This window comes from Haemaphysalis longicornis, unplaced genomic scaffold (genome assembly GCF_048455015.1).
Source record: "Haemaphysalis longicornis isolate Haplotype H1 unplaced genomic scaffold, Haemaphysalis longicornis Haplotype H1 scaffold_1, whole genome shotgun sequence".
Lineage (NCBI taxonomy): Eukaryota > Metazoa > Arthropoda > Arachnida > Ixodida > Ixodidae > Haemaphysalis > Haemaphysalis longicornis.
In genome coordinates this window covers 137126887-137153662 of record NW_027526203.1, presented here as the reverse complement: position 1 = coordinate 137153662, position 26776 = coordinate 137126887, and the positions used below count along the sequence as shown (strand labels likewise).

At 53.6% G+C, this 26776-nt stretch overlaps 1 pseudogene; it reads right to left on the bottom strand.

The window, feature by feature from the left end:
* Window positions 1-11232: 11232 nt before the first annotated feature.
* Window positions 11233-21372, bottom strand: LOC144153428 (TNF receptor-associated factor 3-like; annotated as a pseudogene).
* Window positions 21373-26776: the final 5404 nt, after the last annotated feature.

Sequence of the window (26776 nt, the reverse complement as noted above, 5' to 3'; positions counted from 1 at the left end):
CTCCTTCCTTTTTAAACTCCTCTACCCTCACATATCCCACCCTCTCCTATTAATATTTCAGTCTTTTCTGGACGGTGCCTTTATTCCTCAGAAGTGGAAGGCTTCCTTTGCCACCCCCGTTCATGAAGACCATGGGAAACCAACTTGCGAGTTGTCCAGCTATCGACCCGTATCTAACACCTCCATCGTTTGTAGGACATTTGAGCGTCTCGTCAATCGTGCCATTTTGGCCTTCCTTGAGCAGAACCGTGTTTTGGCTCCCTCTCAGCACGGATTCCGTCCAAATCGCAGCTGTGACACAGCCTTGGCCACTGTCGCACACTATGTCAGTTCCAACATGGACAGCGGCTCGTCGACTGACCTCATCCAATTAGATCTGAGTAACGCATTTGATACACTTGACCATGCCCGTCTGGTGACAAAGGTGGCTCAGGCTGGACTTCGAACATTACTCCTCTGGTTATCGCGTTTTTTGGTCGGACGTTCACAGCAGGTCCTTTACCGTGGGTCGTGCTCTAGGAGCTACTCCTCCCTCTCTGGGGGAGTTTCCCGCCAGGGGGCGAGGAAAGTGAAGATGCGCTCACATCGGTCTCCGGTGAATTTGACTTTTTCAATGGTCTTTTTCATCTCAGGCTCATGTACGCGTGATTTCTGAGTGCGCGGTTGTCTAGTGCACACCTCGACACCGAATCCCGGGCGTTTCACGTGAGTAGACGCTTTACCGGGCAAGTTCTAGCCCACTCGGTGGGTTAGGCCTAGGAGCTTCGCCGGCTGCTTGCAGCACGTGAGCAGAGCGCTGAGGTGGCCCCATGCTCGACGGCACGAGCCTCGCGCCCGACGGCACGTGCCCCTTGCTGGACAGTGCGTGTGATGCGGCTGTGGCCGCTAGCGCACCCCTTCCACTGGCGCAAACCGATCTTCTTTCTGGCGCCTCCCTGACGGCCGCTGCGGCGAAGACGGAGACTATCCTGGAAGGAGAGATGTCCACCTCCATGGACACCGACATCGAGGACACCAATGCTACTATTACTACCATCACCACCACCGCTACTACAACCACCCAGGTTCCCGAGTTCGAGAGGGACGGCAACCACCGGCAAGCGCCAACGATGCAAGTCAACTACACGCAAGGGAGGATGTCGGTCGCAGTTGCCGGCGAGGATCCAACACCGAAGGAGGGCGGAGAAGGCAGATGGCAGGAAGCGAGGCGAAGGATGCGGCGGCGGACGACCGGGGAGGAAGCGGCCGGCGGTAAGTCGGTCCTCACTTCTTCTACCGCTTCCGCGGCCGCGGTCGCGTCCGTTACCGCGCCCGCCGCAGCCCCCGTTAAGAATCAGGCAAAGTTCGTTAGGCAGGTCGCGGCCAGGCTAACGAAGGCAGCGCGCATGCCGCGCGAGCTACCGAAGGGTGATTTTAGGGTAATACTCCGGCCACGTGGCGGGCTTAACGTAGCTCGCACGGCGGCACCGCTACTCATGGAGGCCATCTTCGAGATGGTGGGTACCACGTTGCAAGAGTCTAGGGAGGACGCGATCTGCACCAACGACTCGCAGAATATTATAGTCATTAGCACCCCGAACGAGCAGAGAGCTCAGAAGTACTCGAGCATCAGCTCGCTCAGGATAGCGGGCAGGATGCACGAAGTATTCGCGTACGCACCGGCACCCGAGCTCGGCACCGTGAAAGGAGTCATCAGGGGAATTCCGACCGTGTATACGGAGCAGGACCTGCAGGAAATTATAGTCAGTGAGGAGAATCCAACGGCGCTCGAAGCGCACAGAATAGGCAATACCACCACGGTGATCGTAGCCTTCGAGGGCACCAAGGTACCAGATACAATAAAGTTCGGAGTGGCAATCACCAAATGCAGTCTATACAGGCAGCACTACGAAGTGTGCCGGTGCTGCGGCAGGTTGGGGCACCGCGCGGACGTGTGCCCTTATCCAAACACTAAGATATGCTTTGCGTGCGGAGCGTCCAACCCGGGCCCCGCGCACGAGCGGGAATGCAACCCCCGGTGCAAGCTATGCGGCGGGGCTCCCCCCACCGGGGAGGCGGGTTGTAAGAACCGATATAAGACCCCCCATTTGGTGAAGCAACGAAGGTGGGAGTGCCGGCGTGCAGAGGAGGTACAAAGGCAGCAGCGGCAGCAACACGCGCCGAAGTTAGGCCTAGCTGACTTCCCGCAGCTGCAGCAGCAGCACCAGCACGCACCCGAAAAAGGCGCGAAAATGCAGCAGCCAAGGCAGTCGATTCCACGAAGGAATGCGGTTGACGTCAATAACGACAGAGAGGCGGCGGCTGGGCCAGCTGGAGCGAAGCCCGCTCGAAAGGTCACGGCAGCCGCAACGGCAACGACAAACTCAACAGATGGCAGCGCTCCGGCGGCGGAAAGGTCAACCGGCAGCGCGGGAAACCGCGCAGGGAGCAGCAGCGGCGGTGGCGGACAGCTGCAAGAGGGAATCACGTGGGCCAGGACAGTGGCAGGAGAGGCGGCGGCGGTACCACCGCCGCTGCCAGCACCGCCGCAGCCGAGGCCACAGCAAAGGCAACTGCAACAACAACATCAACCAATGGCGGAGACGAACGAGGTTGCACGTCTCAAGGCGCAGCTAGAGCAAAAAGACAGGCAAATACAGGAACTCAGTGCCAAAATGGACATGATCCTCAATCAGCTACAACAACGGCAACAATGTCAGCTGAAACAACAGCCACCGCTGCAGTTGCGAACTCAACCACCGCAGGTCGCGCGAAGACAGGCGCCCAGGCGAGCGCACGCGCGAGAAGAACGAATGCAGCTGCAGGAAGAGTCGGAGCCGGAGTATGCGGCTGGCCTGCAGACGGCGGGGTCCACAGAGGAGAAGAAAGAAGAAAGAGAGGAAGAAGTAATGGCAGCTACGAAGAGGAGAAACGATTTTACAACTACAGAAGAAGAAGAAGAGGAGGAAGAGGAGGAGATGGAAGACTTCAGCCCCAGAACCAAGAGGCGGGTTATTATGCTAGACGCGCTCGAATGCCGCCAACAGCGGGTGGAGGAGCGCGTCGACCACGAGGAAAAAGAGCTGGAAGCCATCAACCAGAGGCTGGCAAAGGTGGAAGCCGCGACAGCGGACATGAGCACCCGCATAGCTAAAGTAGAAGCCGTGACAGCGGACATGAGTACCCGCATAGCGAATGTGGAAAGCCTGTTACAACAACTACTAGCGAGAATCCCTGACATCACCCACCACCAACAACAACAGCAGCCGCCGCAGTCGCCACAGCAACCACTACAGCCACAACCACAGCCGCCGCAGCAACAGCAGGTGGCCAACGTCACTCGCCCAACATGGCCGGAACAACGCTAGCGCGCGAGCTTGTGGTTTGGCAGTGGAACGCGAATGGCCTGCGAGGAAAAAAGGCAACATTACAACAATACATCAAGAGTGTCGGCAAGAGACCAGACGTCATATTAATACAAGAAACGCACATGGAAGACCCCTCCCCAGGCTTGCCGGGGTACCGCTCCTATGCCAGCCCGCCCAGCGCAAGAAAGGCCGGGAAAGGCGCGGGGCAGGGAGTGTGTACCCTGGTGAGGAAAGGAATCACGTACATAGAACACGGCTTGCTGCAGAACAGTACCATTGAACACTTGGCAATCGAAGTCGTGACGGGCCGAAAGAAGAAAGAAAGCACGTATTTAATCAACATCTACAGTAACCCCAAGCAATCCCAACAAAAGTTCAGATCACTCATGCAAAGAACGAAGCAGCTTGCCGGGGACGACACCGCGCTCGTGTGCGGAGACTTTAACGCGCCGCACACGGCGTGGGGGTACCAGAAGACCACGGCCAAGGGGCGAAATCTGCACGACGAGGCTCTCGAGGCGGAACTCCACCTGCTCAACGACACGAACATCTACACGCGACACGGCACGTCGGTGCAGCGCGATACGAATCCGGACCTCGTTTTCTGCAGCAAAGCCACCGCGGGAGTAAGCTGGCGGAACACGGGCGAGACGCTGGGCAGCGACCACTGCGTCCTGGAAATTGCGGTGCCTCTGCACGGCCGACCCCCGGTCACCCGCAAGCAGGCCATCACAGACTGGAATAAATACAGAACGGAGCTGGACGCCCTGATCATCGGACAGGCCCAGGAAGAGGAGGATGGAGACATCGAGAAGTGGACGCGAGCCTTGAACGCGGCCGCGAAAACAGCCACCAAGGAAATCGAGGTCGACGAAGAGACCCCGCAGCTGGACAGCCGCCTCGCGCACTTGCTGGAGGCGAGGAACTCGCTGAAGGCTCGATGGCGGAGGCAACGCCACAACAGAAGGCTCCGCAAAAGAATAGCACTGTTAAACATCGAAATCGAGAAGCACAGCGCGGTGCTCTGCCGACAGCAGTGGCAGGCGGTCTGTCAGGAAGCGGACGGCCAGATCCATAAGAGCAGGACCTGGCATCTGCTCCGGCACCTCCTTGACGAAGGCAAAACGAAAGGGGCCCAACATCACACCCTCGCACGGACGCTGCACAAAGCGAAAAGGGAGCTCGGCGAGGCCGAGGTCCGCCGGCGCATAAACGACAAGTACCTCCCGTCCACCCCGCCGACCCCCCTCCCGAGTTACGCGGGCGAGGCCAATGCCAAGCTCGACGCCGACATCGAGGAATGGGAGGTGCGGGCAGTCATCCAAACGATAAACAGCAAGTCCGCCCCAGGGCCGGACGGGGTTACCAACAAAGCGCTACGCAACCTGAGCGATGCGGCGATAAAATCGCTGACGGGGTACTACAACCAGTGCTGGCGAACCGGCAAGCTCCCGGCCAGCTGGAAGGAGGCAAAGACGGTCCTGATCCCGAAGCCGGGAAAGGAACCGAGCATAGACAACCTGCGGCCGATATCCCTGACGTCCTGCGTGGGGAAGGTGCTGGAGCACGTCCTGCTCAACAGGTGGCAGACATACCTCGAAGAGGAAGGCCTGTACCCGGACACCATGCTGGGCTTCAGGGCCAAGTTAAGCACCCAGGACGCAATGTTGCTGCTCAAGAACGAAGTCATCGACCGGCCGGCCGGCTCCATGGACAACCGGGCGGTGCTCGGCCTAGATCTGAAAGGGGCGTTTGACAACGTCCGACACTCAGCCATCCTGGACCAGGTCTCGCGCCTCAACATGGGGGAGAGGTCGTTCGCGTACATTCGCGACTTCCTCTCGGGCCGCACCGCGAGGATCGTTGCCGGTGACATGGAGCTGCCGAAGAAGAGCCCGGGGACCACGGGGACGCCACAGGGCGCCGTGATCTCGCCGACGCTGTTTAACATCGTAATGATCGGGGTCGCCCAGCGCCTCCAGGGCGTCCCGAAAGTCGGACACACCATATACGCGGACGACATCACGCTGTGGGTGTCCGGCGGCAGTGACGGCGAGATCGAGGCGTCCCTGCAAGAGGCCATCGACGCAGTCGAAGATCACCTAAAAGACACGGGTCTGACGTGCTCCCCGACCAAGTCGGAGCTGCTGGTACTAACACCAAAGAGAAGAGGAAGCCACAAGAGAGGAGAAGAAGAAAGAAACAATAACATCCACCTGAAGACGCGGGACGGGACGGCCATTCCGAGGGTGAAGACGCTGCGAGTCCTCGGACTACACATCGACGCCCACGGACACAACGGCTTCACCGTTGCCAAGTTGGAATCAAAAGTCGCAATGGCCTTGAGGTTGATCAAAAGAGTGGCGTCCAGACACGGAGGCATGAGAGAGGCGAATCTCCTCAGGCTGGTCCAGTCGTTCGCCGTCAGCCACGTTGCATATGTAGCTGCATTCCACAATTGGACGGTGGCGGAGCGAGGGAAAGTGGACGCTCTGCTACGCAAAGCTTATAAGGCGGCCCTGGGCCTATACGCACATACCAACACAGAAAGGCTTCTCGAACTGGGGGTGCACAACACCCTCAGCGAGATAGCCGAGGCCCAGGGCACCGCGCAGATCGCGAGGCTTACGCAGACGAGAACTGGTAGGGCTATTCTACGTAGGGTAGGCTACCGGTCGGAATTAACGCGAGAAGGCGAAAGCGAGAGCGGCGGGTGCGGGGGCGGGGGCGGGAGCGGTGGCGGTGGCGGTGGTCGCGGTGGTGGAGGCGGGGGGTGGCCGGCGAGCCGGCCGCCGATGCCGAAGCCGGCGCGGTCGCTGCCGCGCGGGCTGCTCGCCCTCATGCACGTGCCGCCGCTGCCGAAGCACATGGACCCAGAAGAGAACCGAGAGCGGCGAGCGGCCAGAGCGAAAGCCCTCACGGACGTGCACGCGGCGGACACCAACGCCTTCTACGTGGACGCGGCGGAATACCCAGGCCGCCGGGGCACGTACGCCGTGGCCGTGATTGCAGCGACCTCCGGGAAGCTGTGCTCGGCGGGCAGCGTCAGGGCCCGGGACTCAACGCAAGCGGAGGAGCTGGCGATCGCGCTGGCCCTAGTGGACCCACGGTGCGCGACAGTGATCAGTGACTCGCGAAACGCGATACTGAGCTACGCTCGGAACTCGGTGTCGGAGTGCGCGAACAGGGTGTGCGGGGCCCTGCCCCGACGGACGCTACCGGTGGTCCTCAAGTGGTTCCCGGCACACGTGGGACCGGTGGGGACCGGGACCAACCGCAACGAGGAGGCGGACCGAGCGGCGCGCGTGCTAACGAGACACGATGGCGCCGCCGTCGCTGGTGCCTGCCGCGGCTGCTGCTGCTGCGCCCGCGGAGGGTGCGGCGGCGGCTCGGGCGGCGGCTGCGGCCGAGGCGAGTCTGCCCCCTCCTCCTACTCCATCGAACGCGGAAGACTACTACAGGGAAGAAGAGGAGGCAACCCCGGTCAGCTCCTACAAGGATGTGCTTGCGTGGTATAGAGAGACTAGGCGCGCCTTCCCGCCGCCACACCGTAAACTCACCAGGAGGGAAGGGGTGCTCGTGCGACAGCTCCAAACGCGGGCGATATGGACGCCCGTGGTCGCCAAGCACGTGTGCCCCGAACTATACGCCTCGAGATTCGCGATCGCTGCGCCGCCTGCCGCCGCTTCTCCGCGGCGTTTGCGGGATTAGCGCTTCGTGGCTGATAGGTGGTCATGCAGTGTTTTGGTTCTCTTCGCTTCTCTTTGCCTTTCCGCGCACTAAACAACTTATTATGGTGACATCTATAAGCTAACTGCACGTTTAGGGCACTTAAAAAAAACAGCTGCGTCTCGGTAGAGCGCTCTAACGCCAACAAGAGCTACCCGGGGAGGCGGTACGTGCGCGCTTCTTGGCCGCTCTTGCGGGCGTCGGCGACGGCAGCAGCATATCACCGCTGTCACCTTCGAACACGTCAGCACAAGTGATCGCCTCGTTTAGACCTGATATTGGCACTGTAAGAGGTTGGTTCGTTTTGCAGCGCAAACAAATGCGGCTTTTCTTCGAATATGTACGTCCTAGAAAAATATGTTTCGGGGATGTGATAACCCAATAGCTGACAAAAACTTGTGCCTTTTATGGGAATATAAGCCACGCAAAAATGTTAAGTACGCTCAAAGCCTGTGCATTGTCAGATATGTGCCCACTCATGCCTTATAGTAAGAACCAAGGTATATGTTAATGAAACCACGGGAAAATGAAAGGTCTGCAAGTCAGGAATAAAAAAGAATAGTCGTAGGGGAATGAAAAAAAAATGAGTGCAGCTTCTGAAATGCTAAAGACGTTTGTTTGAGCAAGGTAGTATTCACCAGACCAACTAGATGCGAAATGCACTGATATTTCGCTAGACATGGGGGGGGGGAGGGGGGGGGGGAGGAGGAGGACGCTCAACTATCGTTGTTTACAAATGCGGAACGAAATCAACGAATGAACGTTTTAGTAACCACACACACAAGCTGCGTGTTCACTTTTCGTTTGTTTTTCGCCTTCAACGAACGGCTGATCACTCGGCGGACGCATTTTTTGGAGAATACAGGGTTGGCAGTTCACAAGCGATACGAGGTGTCGTTGGAAGAGTTGATTGATTGGTTGCAAGGTTTAACGCGCCGACGCAACGGAGACGATGAGGCACGCCGGAGTGGAGGGGTCCGGATTAATTTTGACCACCTGGAGATCCTTAACGTGCGCCGAAATCTCGTACACGCGGGCTCGTTGGAAGAGTGTCGTATCTCATAAGGGTCTCTGATTTCGGTTTATGCTAGATTCTGCAGTCTCCCTGTGTCATATGACGATGTTTCGAAGAAGAGTTTGTTCACGGACGCGGATTACTCTATAAGCCCATTTTCGTGCTTCTCGTGGAGGATAAATGTAACAAATGAATCTTTGCGAGCGCTCACCTCGGGACAAGACGACACAGCATTAAATTTGTCGTCGTGTGCTGACTCCGGAGTGTAATTTTGCATTATCCATCGTACTTCTTTGGTACAATGTTTGTGAAATTGATGCCGCATTGCCTTGTTCATGGTACTGATCAATATCTGATGTGATATTGGCAGGCGTAACTTGCGTGCTGTCAGGTATGAGTGCTCCGCTGGATTTTGTAAGTGCACAAGGTCGATTTACATCATAGTGTGTATGGCCGCAACATGACCATCGGAGGAAACACTGCTTACGGAGACACTGCCACTAAATTTCAGGGCAGCGGAATTGCAATCAGCTGCATGCAAATGCTGGCTTCGGGACGCCGGCCTGTGACACACGCCCGGCGCTCATATAGATCTCACTAAGATCGCGTCATAAACGTTTATACTCTCGTGAACACACCACGCTTGCAAACAGAGTGCCTGCTCCACGTTATTCGGTATTTTGAACGCGGACAAACGGTAAATCGCTGTCTTGAACGAGCCCCAAAAGCAACAGCGACAGGGGGGAGCGAGCCAGGGACTCCCGCGCCTGCTTTCGAAACGGGCCGCTAGGGGGATTTCAGTGGCGCCCCTACAGGCCGCGCTCGAGGCGTATACCCAACGGACGAGTGTGCGCTGTGCGGGAGCGCTCGTGCGACCATGCAGCACATGCTGTGGGGTTGCCTCAATCAACCACCGACAACAACAACGGAGGAGGACGATGATCCGCTCCCACCAAGCGTGAGGGACGCGGTCACCAGCGTACACTACGAACTCCAAAAGATGGCTGCCGAGCTCGCGCTCGCGGCCATCGAACGCCAGCGGCCGAAAGTGCGACTTTCCACCACCCCTTGCACGGGGTCCGGCGAGTAGCGCCAGTAGGTAACCCACCGGGTTTACGCAGGCCTGAATAAATGTTGTTTCTCTCTCTCTCTCCCTCTCTGGGGTCCCCCAGGGTTCTTACTGGGACCTACACTCTTTAACCTTTATGTTAATGAATTGCCGCAGTTGAAGGATGTTCTTCTTGTGCAGTACGCGGATGAAACATCTATTTTAGCCCGTGTCCCATCATCCGTTCACACCTGTGCCCTCTTGCAAGACCACCTCACCCGTGTTTCTCACTGGGCAACACTCCATCTTCTCTCCATCAGCACCACTAAGAGTGTGCTGCTCCGTTTTCACAATAGTAAGCGGGCTGCCTCGCCTATATATACACTGGGTGACTCTGTCCTTCTCGCTATTCCGTCTGCTTCAATCCTTGGAGTCCAGTTCACCCCATCACTTGACTTCTCACTTCACATCTCCAACATAGTGGCCAAGGCACGTCGCACCAGGGCTTCGTGCTACGGACATCAAAACTTTGTGGTCCTGAGGCCTTCTGCGCATTCTACACTGCCCTCATGTTGCCAAGGCTTGAATATAGCTCCTCCGTGTGGAACCCCTATCAGCTTCACCTGACCAACAGGCTAGAGGGCGTTCAGCGCCGGGCCACCCAAACACGTTGTTCACTCGTCTAGGCTGCAGCCACGACACCCTTCCGCGATATGAGGCTCGGCTGCACCACCTTGGATGGCAAATGCTCCAGTACCGGCGTTCTGTGGCGCGTGTCGGCTTTCTCTGCCGCTGCTTGGACAGCTCCCTAGGAGTCGCCTACATCTCCTCTGCTATTCGTGTTAATAAGCGAACCGGCCAACCTGAAGTCATTCATGCGAGGACTGTCCACCATCAGAACTCTCTCATCCCAGCAGCAGTGCGGGACTTTCTCTCTGCTCTTCTATGGGCTCGATCACCCCTCCCCACGGACCGTGAGGCGTCTAGGGCGCTATGCAGAACCATTGCAAGATGTCTGTGATGCCTATTGCTAACCGCCTTTTTCTTTTTTCTTTTAAATGCAGAGCATTTCAGTAACTCACGATGTCACCCGCGTTGACGTCCGTAGTCGTAGTCCGCACCCCTCCCCCTACACTATATAAAAGAAAATACTATCCGGCGCCAGGTTTCGATCCCTCGACCCTGCGGTCGGAACACAATGTACATGGTGCTCTACCCACAGCGCCACAAAGCCGACACAGAATGGGACGCTAGGAACGCGCCTTATATCGTTGACTCATTAAAATTACTGCTGACGAGCGCTCTCTCGTCAGCAGTTGCCACAAGTGCAACAACATTAACGTAACGCAAACTACTTAACGTCGTGCGCCCCCGGAAATGTTCTGCATTTGATCGTGCCCCTCGCGAGGGGGATGTTTCGCACTTGATCGCACTTCCACTGCTCTCTGCGCATGCGCCCCGTCGCTATAGCAACGGAGGCGCGTCGTCTGCTTCCAGGACGCCGCGGCGCCAAATTGAAACGGGTGGTGAGCGGTGGTGCCGCACGCCGCTCGTCGAAACGCGCCGTCGGAAGCGAGAAACGTCGTCGCCACATCTACGATCGAGATAAATAAATGCAAACGTAAAGCGCCAGACATTCGGCGCATTTACCTCATCCTAGCCATTTCATCTCTTTCAAGTGGGAGGGCGGGCGCTCACCTTCTGTCCTTCCAGGGTCATGTCAGGTATCCATAGCAGTAATCCAAAGTAACACAAAACGTTGCCACATGGGCCGACGAAGAGCACACAAACGCACTGCTGTTGGAAGGCACGTGAAACGCGATCGCCTAGCTTTTTGTGTTTGTCCTCCCCCCCCCCCCCCCTCCTGGTTGGATGGCTGGCAGGCGCTCTGCGTACGGGTTTTCACCTTTCTGCCACGCCTAGCACGCCAACCAGGACGGTCTCTTTCTCTTACTTCTTTACCCCTCTCCACCCACCTCCTGTGCAATAAAGATTATTATTATTATTATTATTATTATTATTATTATTATTATTATTATTATTATTATTAACTGATGCGCCGCCGCACGCCTGCATCCCAGCGGAGAGCTGCCTCATATGTCGTAGGTGATGAAATGGAGCAGGAAAGAGTCGTTTATTAGGTAGCCCTTCTGCAGATCTTCGAGCTCTTCGAGAGGCATCAGGGCCGTGAATCCAATTCCCTCGTTGTGGCCGTCCGTGGGCCTCTGGAAGCAATGCTCATGCTTGCTACCGAGCTCCTCGGGCCCGATCTCAGCCATCTTGTGGTGCATGTTGGTCTTCTGGTCGACAACGACAAACGTGCTACATCTCATGTAGGGCCACTGCAGCGTCCGGTCGTACGGGCCATGTAAGGGCCCTTGGTGATGTACGCGTAGACGCTGAGGCTGTCCTTGCCCTTTTCGTTCTTCTCGTTGAAATGAACGCCGAGGTACGTCTTGTAGCCATGGATGCCCACGTAGAAGTTGTCGCTGAAGAATGACTAGCTTTGCCCTGCGCATCTCGCCCTTGAACTTAGAGAAGTTCTTCACCTGCCACTCGAACTTGCTCGAACGGGGCCGCTCCCTGGCGGCGGCGATTTCGCCCGTCAGGTAATCGTGTATCTTCTCCATCTTCGCCATGATGCGTTTGTTGACCGCTGCAGACTCTTCCTTCATCTTGTTCATTCCGCTCTTGACTGTATCATGGGTAGTGCTCACCGTATGTCGGATGACCTCGACTTCAGCGAACTTCTTCTTGATCGACTCGACGTCGCGACACACGTCATCGAGCTTGCCCCAGAGCTCCTTGACGCTGCTGTACCTTGCGTCCAAGGGATGAGGGCTCGGGGTACCCGCCATGGCAGCACCACCTCCGGCTGCACGTCCCACAAAGGAGGCCCTACTCTGTTCACCTTTTAACGGTGGCTGGTTATTCTGTTGCAGACTTCATGCGCCGATACGCCATCGCTGTATTCTTTGCTACGTTGCCGGTGCGGCAGTTTTCTCTACGAAGATGCCATGTTCCACATGCGCGTGCCGCGTCCGATGCACGTGGCGCGCCGCAATAGCCACAAGCGGTGAGAATCAGAACTACGTACTTGCAAAAATCCACAGATGATGAGATCCGGGAGGACGCAAGTGGCTTCTGCTGTTGAGCTAGATACTTGAGCTGGGAGGAATACAGCATATTCAAAGTTAAACGGTCAGCGCACTTAGAAGAGACGAACGCAGCAGCGAGAAAAGAGGCAGCAACCACACGGTAGGGGAAAGCAGCGCGGAAACGTTGGCTTGGTGCTCGCTTAAAGTTGCTGCTGGCTGGATGCACTAAAATGTGACTAGGTCCTTGCACTGTTTGACTTCATTGCGGTTCAAAGAGAGTGCCGCCATGGAAAATAAACTATAGTCGTCACGCTTACCAGCAGAAAGCTGGATGAATTAAAAATTAGGTGCCATCCCAACCCTGCAAAAGCGGATATATCCAGCGAAGCTGTCGCGAAGCCAATAAACCTTCTGGTGGTAGTATGCATAATGCAATGCTTTATTGCTTTAGAACATACTCTTCGGAAGTATTTTTATGAACGTTTATTTTGCCACAGGGCATATATATGGGGGTATGAGTTGATGGTGATTAGATGAAAATGTTCGCTTCACAGATGAAGTCAAGGAGTGAACGATGATGGCGCCCATATTGGCGGTGAGATCTTTGAGTGGCGCCCCCTGGCTCTGACGTCGGCTTAGGGATTCGCGCCGCTGTCGTCTGCTACACTCCGCTTGTGAAGGGCAACAGTGCCTGGGCTAGAAATCGCCCGCTTCGTAGCTGTAGTGCGTTAAAAAGCGTATTTCTAGCGACTCAGTTATTTTGCCAGATTCTGACGCATCTGAATAATTTGAAGCTGTATCCCCCACAAGTTTGCAACACACGAAGAGATAGAGAACAACTTTCTTCAGAGTATCGGTCAGAAGATCGTGTGTAACTCGTCCTTTCTTGCTTATTCGTGAGGATCAGCGATCAGAGCTTCTTGATAAGTATTCAAAATGCGTAGGCTTCCCTGCAGCATTTTTGAGATGCACCTATGAAGACTCAACAGTCTAATACTACGTACCAAGCAGCGGCCTCTACACGCTCATCGCACAGCAGGAAATAAAGCGGCTTTCTCCTGTTTCTTCGTTGTTGTCTTGTATCGGATTAATGTTTCTCGCTTTTTTTTTCTGCCCAACGCATTGATTTTTCCGCGCCGTCACCAACTTCTTATTAGGAGGTTTCGGGTTGTTTGGGAGCCTCACAAAGGTCGTGTGGATATTTCCTTCATTTTGTATGGCATACATTCCCTTCTTCACAAATTGGCTTTCATTACGGCTGCGTGCAAGAAGGTGCATATCCGCCGCGTGCTTTGTTTATTCACATGCAAATACAATGAGAAGGTTTGTGCTACGCCACCGCGATCGCGCCCTAAACAACGTGGTCCACAGTACTCGAAGGCGGCTTTTGTGCTCCGAATTTCTATCGTAATTATATCGTTATCATAACGAACTGACTCTCAACTCGAACAATGATGACATGATTACGGTGTTGAAGGCATGATATACTCGCTAACTAACGTAATAAATAGTATGCCTGCATATATTACAAGACTCGAAACCAAAGCAGAATTCCAAGGGGCTCTTTATTGCTATTGAACCCTTCCAGGCGCGAAGAACAAATCCTATTCTACTCGGGATGGCGTTCTATGATTTTAAGAAAATTACTTTTACTCTCTTGTCCTGGACTGAGGACCCGGCCCACTAACCAGATCGATTTAATTGTTAAACAAAGTTTTCCCCTCCTCCCCTTACTCCTCCTCCTCCTCTTGAGTGCAGTTTTCCTATAACGCATATCCGAATGTCTGGAAGATATGGCTGTGCAAAATGTTCCGAAATATCCCTCCAGGTCTTAACAAACATATATGTGTTACTATAAATTTAACGAAGACGTGACTCGTTTTGCTCAATAAACCTCCATACTGGTTAGATACCTGGTATAGAATCAGCACGCGCGTATATACACACTGGGTTATTTGGAACTCAACCTACAGTTTTTGCAGTCTATAGAGCATGTCGGCAAACTTTCATGACTTGACAACGTAAAGTGATGTGACAAAACGCGTTCGAGCGTTCGGCAAGGTTGCAAAAACTGTTTTACCTTACATATGATTACCGGGAATCGTGATGCCTTCTGCCAAAGCCGACAGCCCTGAAGGCCTAGAATTTGTTTTGGTCTTCTATTATCGCGATTGTCGGGGTTATTAGCAGCTGACTGTTCCTTTTGTTCGAATGCTTACATGAGAAGCTGACGCCTAGCTCCGACTCTTCGCGCTCCGCATAGGACCGGCTTCGCAAGGAATGGGGTGGCGCCGGCAATGTTTCTCCCGTAGCGGTATCCAAAACTATACCTTAATTGACACCATAAGCTAGTGTGTGCGATTTTAAGCCTATTATTATGATAAAAAGCTACCCACACGCCAATTCTGGTGCGGACAAGCATCAGACGTTGACCGAGCGCAAAGGAACAGCAGGGAGAGCGATCCTGAGTGAAGCAGACGACAAATGCGAGAATCCCTAAGCTGACGTCACGGAGGCGCGCTTCGCAGCGCCGCCTGTGTTCGCGCTCACCGCCAATATCCATGCGGCATATGCGGAGGCGTCGTCTACGCGGAGTCCCGTCGCCGCAAGGTGCCGCAGTGACCACAGCAAGTGGTGAAGGTCGGCGATCGCGTCGCTGCGGTGGCAAACTGGGCAACCAGGGTTTGTAAAGGAACCTCGGTATTGAGGCCCCCACCCGAATCCTCCTGAGCGCAACCTCCTCCTAGGAGGGTGGCAGCACACAGTGTAATGATAACACGTGTGCGGCACCGGAGGTGTTCTTTTCTCGTCACCAGGAGAGTGGCATCCTCCAGCTCTAACGGGGAAGTCGGAGATGGAACGGATGCTGCCAGTCGGGCTGCTACGTCTGCCTTGCAGTGGTCTGTGAGTAGGTCCCGTTGAACCCATTCAATCAGAATCTTGTGAGCGATTCCTGCCGCAAGTTGGTGAATACTCTGAGCCAGCACAGGGCTACGACTAACAGTAATAGGCGGACTGCTTGTAGAGCATCGGTGCGAACTACGATGCGCGCCCCGGGCTGCAAAGTGATTCCTGTTACAGCAATCAGAGCCTCTCTAATGGCTACAAGTTCTGCACAGAACGATGACGGAGGTTCCGGGACCTTAAATCTGGACGTCTTGCTGAGGGCTGGATGGCTAGTGCAATGAATGGCAGTGGCAATCACAGTTTCTTGTATATTGGCGTCGGTATATGGTAGAGCCGGGTGGAAGGTGGCTATCCGTGTCGGCGATGCGTTGTTTGAGGGCAGACACGGAAATGCTGGAATCTGGACGACGAAGGTCATTTGGTTTGTTGCCACTGTTACGACTCAGCCTGCCGCAATACTCCTCGGCTGTGCGGCGAAGCCTCCACTACGTGCGCCTTTCAAGCAGGCCCCCTTTGTCGGTGACTCACGCTTGCAGCCGACAATTCAAACAAGCTGTGACAGGCCTGGATCAGGCGATCAAACTTCGATGGCGGCCGACGCAACACGCGGAGACTAGTCCCAAGGACGCAGAAGCTGTTGCGGAGACCTCCTCTCTCCCCTCTCTCGGACTCAGCGTGCGCCGCTACTACCAACTGCTTAGGAACTCTGGAAAGAGTGTTGTGTGTCTGTGCCGTTCGTGACGTGTACACAATCTAGAGGGAACCCTTGTTTCGACCGTCGGCGCTTTGGGTATAAATAAGACCCGCCAAGCGCTGTAGTTCATTCCTGTTTGAGCAGTGAATCAATGTTGTCACTCAGCTCGAGTCCTGCACTGTAACCTCGCCCGTCGGGGCATTGTTCTTTGGCTTCGGCTCATCTTTCGCTATGAAGTAAACAAGTTATGTTTCGCCTACGGCTTCTGGACTTCCTCACGGCTGCAACATTGACTGGCTGCTCGCTTCAAACCACGCTTCCAAACGTATGTCGGAGGCGATGGAGCTCGGCTCGGGTCTGCCTTCCCGTACCCAACAACTGGTGGAATTCGGTGGGATGACAATGTACGCAACAACTGGTTGGCAGTGGTCGGATGGCAACTTTGTAACACCTGGAGCCAGCGGTGCGATCGAGATCCGACACCACGGACGTCAAGGCGGCTTCGGACTTCGCAGAATTCATGGTGGTCAAGGGTGAGTGCGGGACTTTTCTTCACTGAGTTTTACCAGGCTTCTGAGGATAGCTGGTAGGGCGTGTGTTTTTGTCGCGTGGGTTAATCGCGCAAAACATTTTTGGAGCAGTGGGAAAGCAGTACTCTAGACCGGCCATGAATTTGAAGGCGTGGAAAAAACCGCAGTTGTTGGAGCTTGCGAAAGAGTTGCGCTTGGACGTTTCGGAAGCGCTGAGAAAGCCAGAGCTGATACAGGCTATACTCGCTGTTGGGGCTGACGACGACGAGCTATCTGAGTGCATTGAGATGATTCATGGCAGGGAGACCGCTAAACGTCAGGAGAAGCTGAGCGCCAGCGTGAGGAACGCGAGGAAAGAAAGCGAGAACAGGAGCTCGAGAGGCGGAAACAGGAACGCGAGGCAAGAAAACAAGAACAGGAGCTCCAGAGGCAGAAACAGGAACGCGAGGAGAAGATTGATTGATTGTTGGCTTTAACGCGCCGACGCAACGCAGGCGATGAGGCGCGCCGTAGTGGAGGGCTCCGGATTAATTTTGAGCACCTGGGGATCTTTAACGTGCGTCGAAATCTCGTACACACGGGCATTTTTGCTTTTCGCCTCCATCAGAAAAGCGGCCGCCACGGCCGGGAATCGAACCCGCGACCTCGTGCTCAGCAGCGCAACGCCTTAGCCACTGAGCCACGGCGGCGGGTGCGAGGAGAAGAAACAAGAACAGGAACGCGAGGAAATAAACCGAGAACGGGAGCGACAGCATGAGCTGGAGATGAAGCGTCTCGAGATCGAGGCATCAGGATCTAGGCGTGAGAGTGACAGCAGCGCGCCAAGTGTGCAGTCTGCGGCGACTGAGCGACCTACGTTACGAATGAGTGACCTAATGCGACCCTACAGGGTACGAGAAGACATCGGTCTTTTTTTGTCAACTTCGAGCGTACGTGCGAGAGAGCCCCGTTTAGCCGAGACTCATGGCCGCAAAAGCTGCTTACGCTTTTGCCAGGTGAGGCATCCGACGTGATAGCACGCTTGCCAAAGGAGGAGGCAGAGGACTACGAGAAAGTCAAGTCGAGCCTTCTGCGTAAGTACAAGCTGTCAGAAGTTTCGCCAGAAGTTCCGTGAAGCCGAGAAAGCTAAGGGCGAGTCGTACTCGGAGTTCGCCTATAAGCTGAGGGCTAACGTGGAAGAGTGGCTCAAAGAAGCAAAGGCTTTCGGAGAGCACGACAAGGTAGTTGAGTGCTTCAGTCTCGAGCAGTTTTACCGCCGTCTACCAGAAAACCTGAGACTTTGGGTGCAAGACAGGCCAGGGGTAAATACTGTGGATCATGCAGCTCAGCAAGCCGACGAGTTCGTCGCACGACGAGGTGCGCAGGGGCCGAAAGACGGCCAAAAAGAGTTCAGGCCGAGGCCTGATAAGTCAGGGCCGAAAGGCAGAGCTCCCCAGGAAGACGGTGGAGCTTCCAAAGTCGTTTTTGTGGATAGTGAAACTGGCCGCGAAAAGGAAAAGAGCGCAGACGCTGAGGAGCAGCGCAGAAAGAAATCTTTTGAAGCGCGCAGACAGGCTGCGTGTTACAACTGCGGCGATACGGGGCATTTCGCTGCGAGTTGCAAGAAGGGAAAACTCGTCTTTCACGTGCTAGATCGGAGTGAGGACAGCAGGCAGTTTCTGGAGCCGTACGTACGTGAGCTAGTGGTCAATGGTAAACCATGCCGAGTTCTTCGCGACTCCGCGGCGGCGGTAGACATGATCCACCCTTCATACGTTGAACCGGATCAGCTGACGGGACAGAGTGTTTGGGGGAAGCAGGCCGTAGCCGCACGAAACGTGCGCCTGCCGATTGCTAAGGTCAGCATCGGAGGTCCTTTTGGTGAACTTGTCACGCAGGCGGCAGTATCCCCACAACTTCTTCCGGAATACAGGTACCTATTCTCGAACAGGTCGGATCAGCTGTTACGCGACAAGGGGTACAATTTCGAGAAACTGCCGAGGAAAGAATCAGCTGAGCCACAGAACAGGGAGGATTTTAGAGAAGCAAAGGTCTAGCTTTGCCTGTAGTGCCAGAAAAAGCGTAGTGGCGGCGTCATGAACTACCCAGTACGCCCGCTTGATGGCGCTGTAAACACGGCTTTGTAAACATGGCGGATGCTTTTTGCACAGGCCGCTTGAGCTCCTTAATAACATGGCTGCCCTCGCACGGCGGCCGCCGGCTCGCTGCTCCACGGCCGGACTCGACTCTCCTGAGTCTCCTCCTCCCGCGCGCGAAAGGGGCGTCGAGTCCGGCCGCTCCTGCTGGCACGCTGGTCGCGTGTTTACTTGCGCCGGGCTAGTGAAGTGATACGCCACGTGACCAGATGGCCTCGACTGGCACAGACCACAGTGAGCAGCAAGTGAGAACAAATCGTTTATTGACATCCGCAAGTTTACAGAGGCCAGGACATCATTTCATTTCGATCGCTGCAATTGTACGTCGCTTACGTGACAACATTTTTTTTTTTGCCATAACAACTCGTTCACTTGCGCTAAGATTTCGAACGAAGGGCACAAATGAAGTATTGACGGCGACAACGGTTTCCTTTGCACCGTCTTTCTAGCGGAGTGCGTAACACTCACCTTCTGTTGGAAGAATCGAATATTCTGGCCTCGACAGCTGCCTTCCGATGCGGAATTTCCCACATTTGTCATTCCACAAGCACTCAATTCCCGTGTTTTGCCAGTCCTCTCAACAACTGATGGACGCAAAAACACATAACAGCAATAACAGTCACGAAACCGGTGCTCCGCGCACATTGAAACGGTCGGCCGTTGCAGCGGTTTCAATTTGAATTGGCGGCTTTGTGGTTGCGAATTCAGAAACGAGGTGGTGCACCAGTCGGCTGTTCGTAAAAAGTTGCGTACATTTTTGCTCAACGGATGTTTTATGCGGAACTTGTTTATAGTATTTTTAAATAACACATTGTAAGCGAACTTTGTGGGCTCTTTGAGTCACGGAATGAATGTTTTGTATTCTATACCAAAAGTAACATTTTGCCTGCGCCGTCTGGTGGGCTTGATGGTCGAAAACAGCGCGTAGGTTGGTCACGTGGGGCGTCGATTTTTACGCCGCCTATAGGGAAGACAGGGAACGTCCAAGCTTGAGAGGCCTGGCTGAGCTCGCTGCAAAGGGCTCAAGTAACGATAGTGTCGCCACCTCTGAGAGGAATGGCGAGACTCAGACAGATAGCGAGGATGGGGCATTTCCAGAGGCTCATGACAGAGGGCAGCATGAGTACACTGTGTGTAAGTCCTTTACTGTGAGTGGAGATGCGTCAGCGTCGTCATGTTTGGAGTGCTCAGGTTCACGGGAGGCCTTGAAAACGGCTGTCGACCCGAACGCGCGCAGTTCGCAGGCTAACGACATTCCGCGGGAAAACCTAAACCGTGACGTTAGCGAAAGGAGGCAACACGAGTCCGTTGAAACGAAAGGTGTTTCTCCGGACGCGAGTTCAGAACCGAGCTACGCTGGGACAGAGCTGGCAGTCGAGACACTGAACGGTTTTCACGGCGCCACTGAGCGAGTCGCTAGCGTTCCACTTCCAACTCAGATACTCGATGTCGAGCAACGGCCAGCCGAGCACGTAGCGATTCCGGTGTCGCCTAGGGGTGAGCCGTCTGTTGAGACCGGGCCGCCCGTGCCTAGATTAGCCTTAACAGCCGGAAAGGATAGCGAAAGCACCCTCTAGTGTTCGCTTACCGACAGTGTCGCAATAAAGTGCGACAAGAGCTCCTATGCGGGCCTGCCGAGTGGCAGCGCCGCTCGCACGCTTTGCGCCGGGTCTCAGCGGACCTCGGAGCAGCCGAGAACGAAAGCGCACGCCTTACTCGAGCGGTGGAAATTAGGGCAGTTTTCTCCGCGCGCTCGAGATACGTCTCGAAAGAAGGCCGATGTCCTCTCGACAGGTCGCAGTAGTGTTCAGAGAACGGGCGCACCTAAGATGCGATTTAAAAAGGGGAAAGCCCAGGGCAATGACGAGAGCTCAAATCGCAGCTCTCAGCGCGAGAAGTGGCCTGTAGACGCCTGACTTTCTCGTTTGCATTATTTTTCCTGAAGCAGGTTTCGCCCTTTACGATTATGTTTCTTTTTGTGTGGGACATTTCCAATCACGCGAAATGTCACCTTTCAAGTTTGTGTGCTTGGCTAAAGTACTGCTGGGCTAAAATATAACTAGTGTAGTTAGTTATTAGCGCATTTTATCGCAACTAAAAGCCTGGTAGAGCTTCAGTGTGGATTTGTCTTCGCACTTGCCGGCGATGCGGTTGTGTCTTCCTGTGTTCTGTTGCTTGCCTGACCAAGCCAGAGACGTTCTTGGCGGGCCACTATTCGTCCAGTGACCGGCCCGGGTGAAGCTCCAGCACGGTGTCGTACAGCCAAGGCCTGGAGTCGAGCATCTGGCGAGCACTTCTATCCGAAAGCATCCCTCCGGACAACGGTTGAAGACCCGTATCCATCGGGATCACGGACCCCCGGCGGAGAAGCTGTTACGACTCAGCCCGCCGCAATACTCCTCGGCTGTGCGGCGAAGCCTCCACTACGTGCGCCTTTCAAGCAGGCCCCCTTTGTCGGTGACTCACGCTTGCAGCCGATAATTCAAACAAACTGTGACACTCGTAACACCTTGCTGTCAGCCATTTCCCCATCCTGACTTGAGTAAGGGCAAGACTTGTGCATGTGGCCAGGTCTAAAGCATTTGTAACAGTACACAACACTTGCGGTCGCAAAATGCATCCGTAGTAGTACAAGCAGGCGGGGGGGTGTAGGAGGTCCTTGCAGCGTTACGAGGCAGGAGCCCTTTTTTCCCATGTAGCGCGCTGCTATAATACGATGTGTAGGGCAGTAAAGCTCACGCTGGAGCACCGCCTGATCTTCGTTGCAGTCGACACCGTACACAACGTAGAGTTGCAAGTCAGATCCTTCAACTAGGTACACTTGCACGGGAACCACATCTTCGGGTGTGCTCGTTATGAACTTGAGCATTTGCAGGCGATCCACAGCAGTCAATGTCGGGAGCCACACAGCAATCGTGTTTGACTTCGGGCGACAGCGTAGCCGCGAAAGCCTTTGGTGCCGATGCAGGAGTCGAAGTTCGCTTGTAAGGTTCGGTTCGGGATGGTTGCAAGGCTTTGAGGTGTTAAAGCCTTAACCGTGGCCTTGCAGCAGACTGATCCAGGTGTAAAATCGACTGGGTGGTCCATGGTCAGGGAAGAACGCTTCCCTTGAGAATCACGAGGGGGTGATTTCTTTTCGGAGACTCCTGTGGGCCGCTTATGGCCAACACTATTGGTTGTGGACGTTGATGGTGAAGCGGATGTCTCAGAAGACAAGTCTTGCGTCTTGTTCACTGAGGTAGTCGGGTTGTTCATTTGGAGGTGCGATGCAGCTTGTGTTTCATCCCGAACCACGGATTGAGTGTCCATTGGCTCGGAAACCGATTCGCTTACCGATTGACGTGCCTCGGATGTTGGTGTCGTGCCGACAGCATCGTAGCCTTGTCCGGGTGGCGCCGGAGCATCCAAAGTTGGTGGGGTCGCCGTTGTAAGAGTTCGCAGCAAAGGCGGCCCCGCCGAACCCGCGCCGGGCAAGCTAGGCCTACCCACTGCTCGATGATCGTGAACTTCCGCGACGCTGAGAAAATCGACAGATGACAGGGAGACTGGTAGCGGGCATGCGTCCGTTACCTGTTCTGACGATGTAAACACGATTCTCTTGGCGTAGGGGAAGTATTTGAAGGTGAAGGTGGTGAAGGGGTTCAAGGCAAAAGCCGATGAGGATGATGGTGGTGACGAAAATGATGGCATAACAATAATGATATTTTTTTTATTCTTAAGAACACTTTTTCTCGGTTCCTATTTATCTCCCATAAAAATTTAGACGCGCCAATATAACGCGCCTTTTTTTGCATTTTGTGGTTCTGAAACCACAGCGAGTTTGCTTTAGGCGTCCCAACAGTTTTTAAGTGCAGAGCACTTTAGGGGCTCGCCTTGTCGTCGTAGCTCGGCCCAAGTAGAACCACACGGCGTTCTGTCGTCGCGGCGTACGTAACCCAGAGGCTTCGAAAGCCAAGCAGTTTATACAGTCATAAGCGTTCGAAACTCGTGAACCGCTGGCGGTTGTCACCTCTCCTCGTTGTCTAGCGCAAAGAAAACTGCAGGTACAATTAACCGGCAGCGCCCGCGTTCATTTACTTAGGAACGCTCGTTGGGTTGGTTTCTACGATAGTTCATAAGCGAAAAAAAGTGTCAGTGGAACGCCGGCACGTGCGGGAGGAAAAACAAACACAAAAAGAGCAGAACTCCCGCTGGTGCAGTTTCGGACAGGGGGGCGCGCGAGCACTGCGAAGGCGGGAAATTTGAAATGCATGGGGTGGTAGCAGCGAGCGGATAACGGCGGTACAGCCCATTATGGCGAATCCCTGCTCTGCACTTCCGACAGCTCTCACATGGAGTGGAACGGCTTAATTTCAGCGTGGTCGGCCCTACCTTTTTCAACTAAGCCTTGAAACAAGCACCATCGTAACAACAGCCTTAAAAGGAGCCATGAAGAGAAAACACAAGTTTGGTTCATTCGAAAGATTGCCTCGTTAGAACCATAACGACACCACTTATAACGCAAACTTCCCTCAAATAAGCTACATAATTAGGAAAAAAGGAAATGACCATGCGACCCACCAGCTCATTTTCCGCAACAGAACCTATGATGTCACTCGAGAATGCTCTGCGATGTTAGGCAGGGCTTACAGTTTGCATAGCGAGCTAAATGCCCGTGAAACATACTGCACATTCTTTTTATGACAAAGAACGGTGGAGTAAACGGTTGAAGTTCCGAACGAACACGCAAGCGTGTATGCCAATGCGTACGAAACTACCGCCAGCCGAACTCGACATCTCGCCGTCGCCACCGTCGCGCAGACGAATTTTCGGGTACAAGGCTCTTTGGGGCCAACGAACCGTCCCAGCACGCACAGCCGCGACCTTGCTTGGTATCGTAATCCCTTCACAGGAGGTTGGCCGTCATATCGCCAACCAGCAAAGGTAAAAATAGAAACAAGGGGAGTAAGGAACACAGAGCAGCAACGAGATAGTGCCACTCGTCGCACAGGTTTCGGTATGGAGGTCGTGTTGGCTTGCTGCTGTCGTTACCAGCTCGTTTACAGTTTACAACCACTGAAAACTTCAGTTTGTTCGAGTATTTTACAATGAAATTTCGTGGCTGTGTTTTGAAATGCCCATGTAGTACGGGCAAATCGTCGAGGGAGTGCGACATCCCCGCCGGTGAGATCTCCTTTCATGTGCTGCCCAACGACGAACCTCGGCGAAGTAAGTGGCTACGTTTTGTGAACTTTGCAAACGGAGGAGAAAGAGAGCTAAAGGAAGTACGAGTGTGCTCGCTTCATTTCCCAGGAAGGGATTACGGCAGGGACCCGGACATGCTGGCGCTCGTCGCCGGCTTCGTCAAAAGCGCTCTGACCTTGGGGAAAAAAATTGCCGTACACACCGCGCATTGACGCTCGAATCTTTCTGGTCGGAGCAGAGAGCTCGAGCGAACGGCTTTCCATACACGATACCGGCCAACTGGCATAAGCGATACTGCTACTGAAATTGAAAATACGGCACATACGTACCAGTCTGTATTCGTCCGTCGCGACGGGGCTGACGAGGCAGCGGTGCCGACGGCTGGGCGTTCGTCTGTTGTGGCTATCGCGGAATGGTCGCTTTCCCGTCCACCGCGTATCCCACAACTCTTGCCGCTCGTGCACTTAGAAGCATTGAGCGTTCAAGTGGTGTGAGGTTGTTAAATGCAAGCCCGAGCTCCTCGGCGAGAGTTTTGTTCACCGGGTCAGGCGATTCCATGACTAGGGCTGCGGGGGCACTAGGTTTTACTAGTATTTTTAAAATGGCCGCCGTCTCGGTCAACGTTACTAGGTCTCGGTCGACTCCCGCGTGTGGGTGCTATATGGAGTCGACATACTAAGTATCTATTTCATGGACCGGCTCGTATGACGCCATTGTTCACGTGACGAAATGTGCAATTTTAGCGGGAGTTTTAAAATTTTGGCTTAAGTTGCCTTATTTCTCAGTGAATAAAGCATCATTTGCTTCCGGGAAAGCGCTTGGGGTACTATGAAACACCTAATCTTTCGAATAAAACAAACTTTTGTTTTCTCTTCATGGCTCCTGTAACGGCCTGAGCATGATTAACTTAACCACTGCAGGCGTCGCAGAACCAAGCTCGGGCGCCTCGGCTTGTTGGCATAAAAACTACCAATGCCAGCATTTACGCTCCAGACCACACCAGGCCTTCACTCCTATTTTGTGATGCAATGGCTAGCATCACGAAAAAAAATGAAAGCTTTATGAATGAAACACTGCTAACGTCCTATATAGCGCAATAATTCGGGCTATTTTTATTTCCTTACGAAAGAGCAATTGTATCCCCTGCATACTTGGAAAGGCAATTGACAGAGTGGACGCCGTGAATAAAATTACAGGAGGGAAAGCATTTACTCCCCATTGGAAGCACGCCAAAATTCTAATAATAGTGATGCGTCAGTAACAAGTTATGGAAAGAAAAGGAACAGTCGCGATTACGCAATCAAAAAGCGATTAGCCTTGTCAGACGGGACGCATGTTCCAGCAAATTGATTCACCCGAATTGAGCCTCGCTCTTTGGAGTTTGGACTGCTCCAGCCGCTTTTTTAGCCATGACTTGTCTCATCATCACCAACAACTGCCTACTTAGGTCCAGGGCAGGACAAAGGCCTCTCTCTTTGACCTCCACTCACCCCTTTTCTGCGTTTGCCCCCGAATTTCCTTATTTCGTCCCCCCATTGAGTTATTGGCCTTCCCCATCTTCTAGAGCAGTCACTCGGTATCCATTCTGTTACCCTGGTGGTTCATCGGTTGTCATTTCGTCTCACTGTACATTACCAGGCCAAGTCCATTCCTTTTCCTTTATTTGAACTCCGATATCATCTACTCGAGTTTGTTCCCTGATTCTCATCTTTGCCTCCTTGTGCATCGGCATGGTTGCAGGTGCACCAAAAACGGGAGAAGGTGTACCAACTTCTGAGCAACATTAGATGAAGTGCGTTGCTTATCAGCATATTAGGTTCCCCGCGGCATACTCTGAATGCACTGTTATCACTCTCACAATTCCAATGTACAAAAAGCCCGCTTGACTATGACTTCACTTGGTTTCCCACAACAGAACAACGTTTTATGGGGAATGAGCACCTGGAACCCGAGAACAAGCGCCTCTTGGCTCATGCACTGGCTCCGAAAAAGGAGCACGAATAAAAATTCCTGTGGACCTCAAACTGCCGCATCAAGGCAAGTACCGATGAGGGCCGCTGAGTGCACGTAGTAACCATCGTAACAACAGCGTTATCGGCCTGAGCATGATGTAACTTTTAACACTGTTTCATTGGCGAAGGCATCGCAGAACCGAGCTCCGGCGCCTTGGCTTGTTGGCATAAAAACTACCGATGCCAGCATTTACGCTCCAGATCACACCGGGCCTTCACTCCTATTTTGTGATGCAATGGCTAGCATCACGAAAAAAAAATGAAAGGGAAGTGGGCGAGACAAACGCCAGCGTTTTTACTTATTTCTCAGCAAATAACGCATTGTTGTGCATGGAACAAAAGCACATAGCTACGAAACGTATGATCTTTCAGTTAAAACAAAAGTTCATTCAGCCTTTAGTGTCCCTTTAAAGATCTCCAAGTGGTCAAAATTAATCTGGAGCCCTCCACTACGGCATGCCTCAACACCTGTGTAGCGCCGGCACGTAAACCACATAGTCAATCATTCAAGTTTTAATTAATGACATTTAATTCGGTAAATGTAGTTACTGATCTAACTCGAGAAGTACTGCCCCAATGAATTGTCAATGAGGGTCTTGTAGGTACCGACAAGGGACATCTAACTGCGGCACTTTCAGTGATGCACTAATTGCATACTCATTTTTTTATGAGTGATAAAGAGGCCCCGCGAAATATGAAAAATACTATGTGATGGCGCTCCCACCCACATCATAAAGCAGATAAGCTGATTGAAAGTAGCTGTTTTGCCTGTCACACGCCTGAAGAGACAGTGAATCACCTAGATAATGGCATGGAAGGAGAAGCAACAGCAAGTTTCACGCAGTGCATGTGGCAAATAAAGCCCGAAATTCGTCGCAATTTCTGCTTTCTTTCCTTACTTTATTTTATTCTGGCTAACTCAGAGGGAACATGTTCAAGGGCACTACTTTATGATATGGGTGTGAGCACCGTAAAAACATAAGTTTTCATATTTTGCAGGGTTTCTTTATCAGTCAGAAAAAATAGGTACGCAATTAGAACGTCACTAAAAGTACCAAATTTATGTTTTTTTGGGGG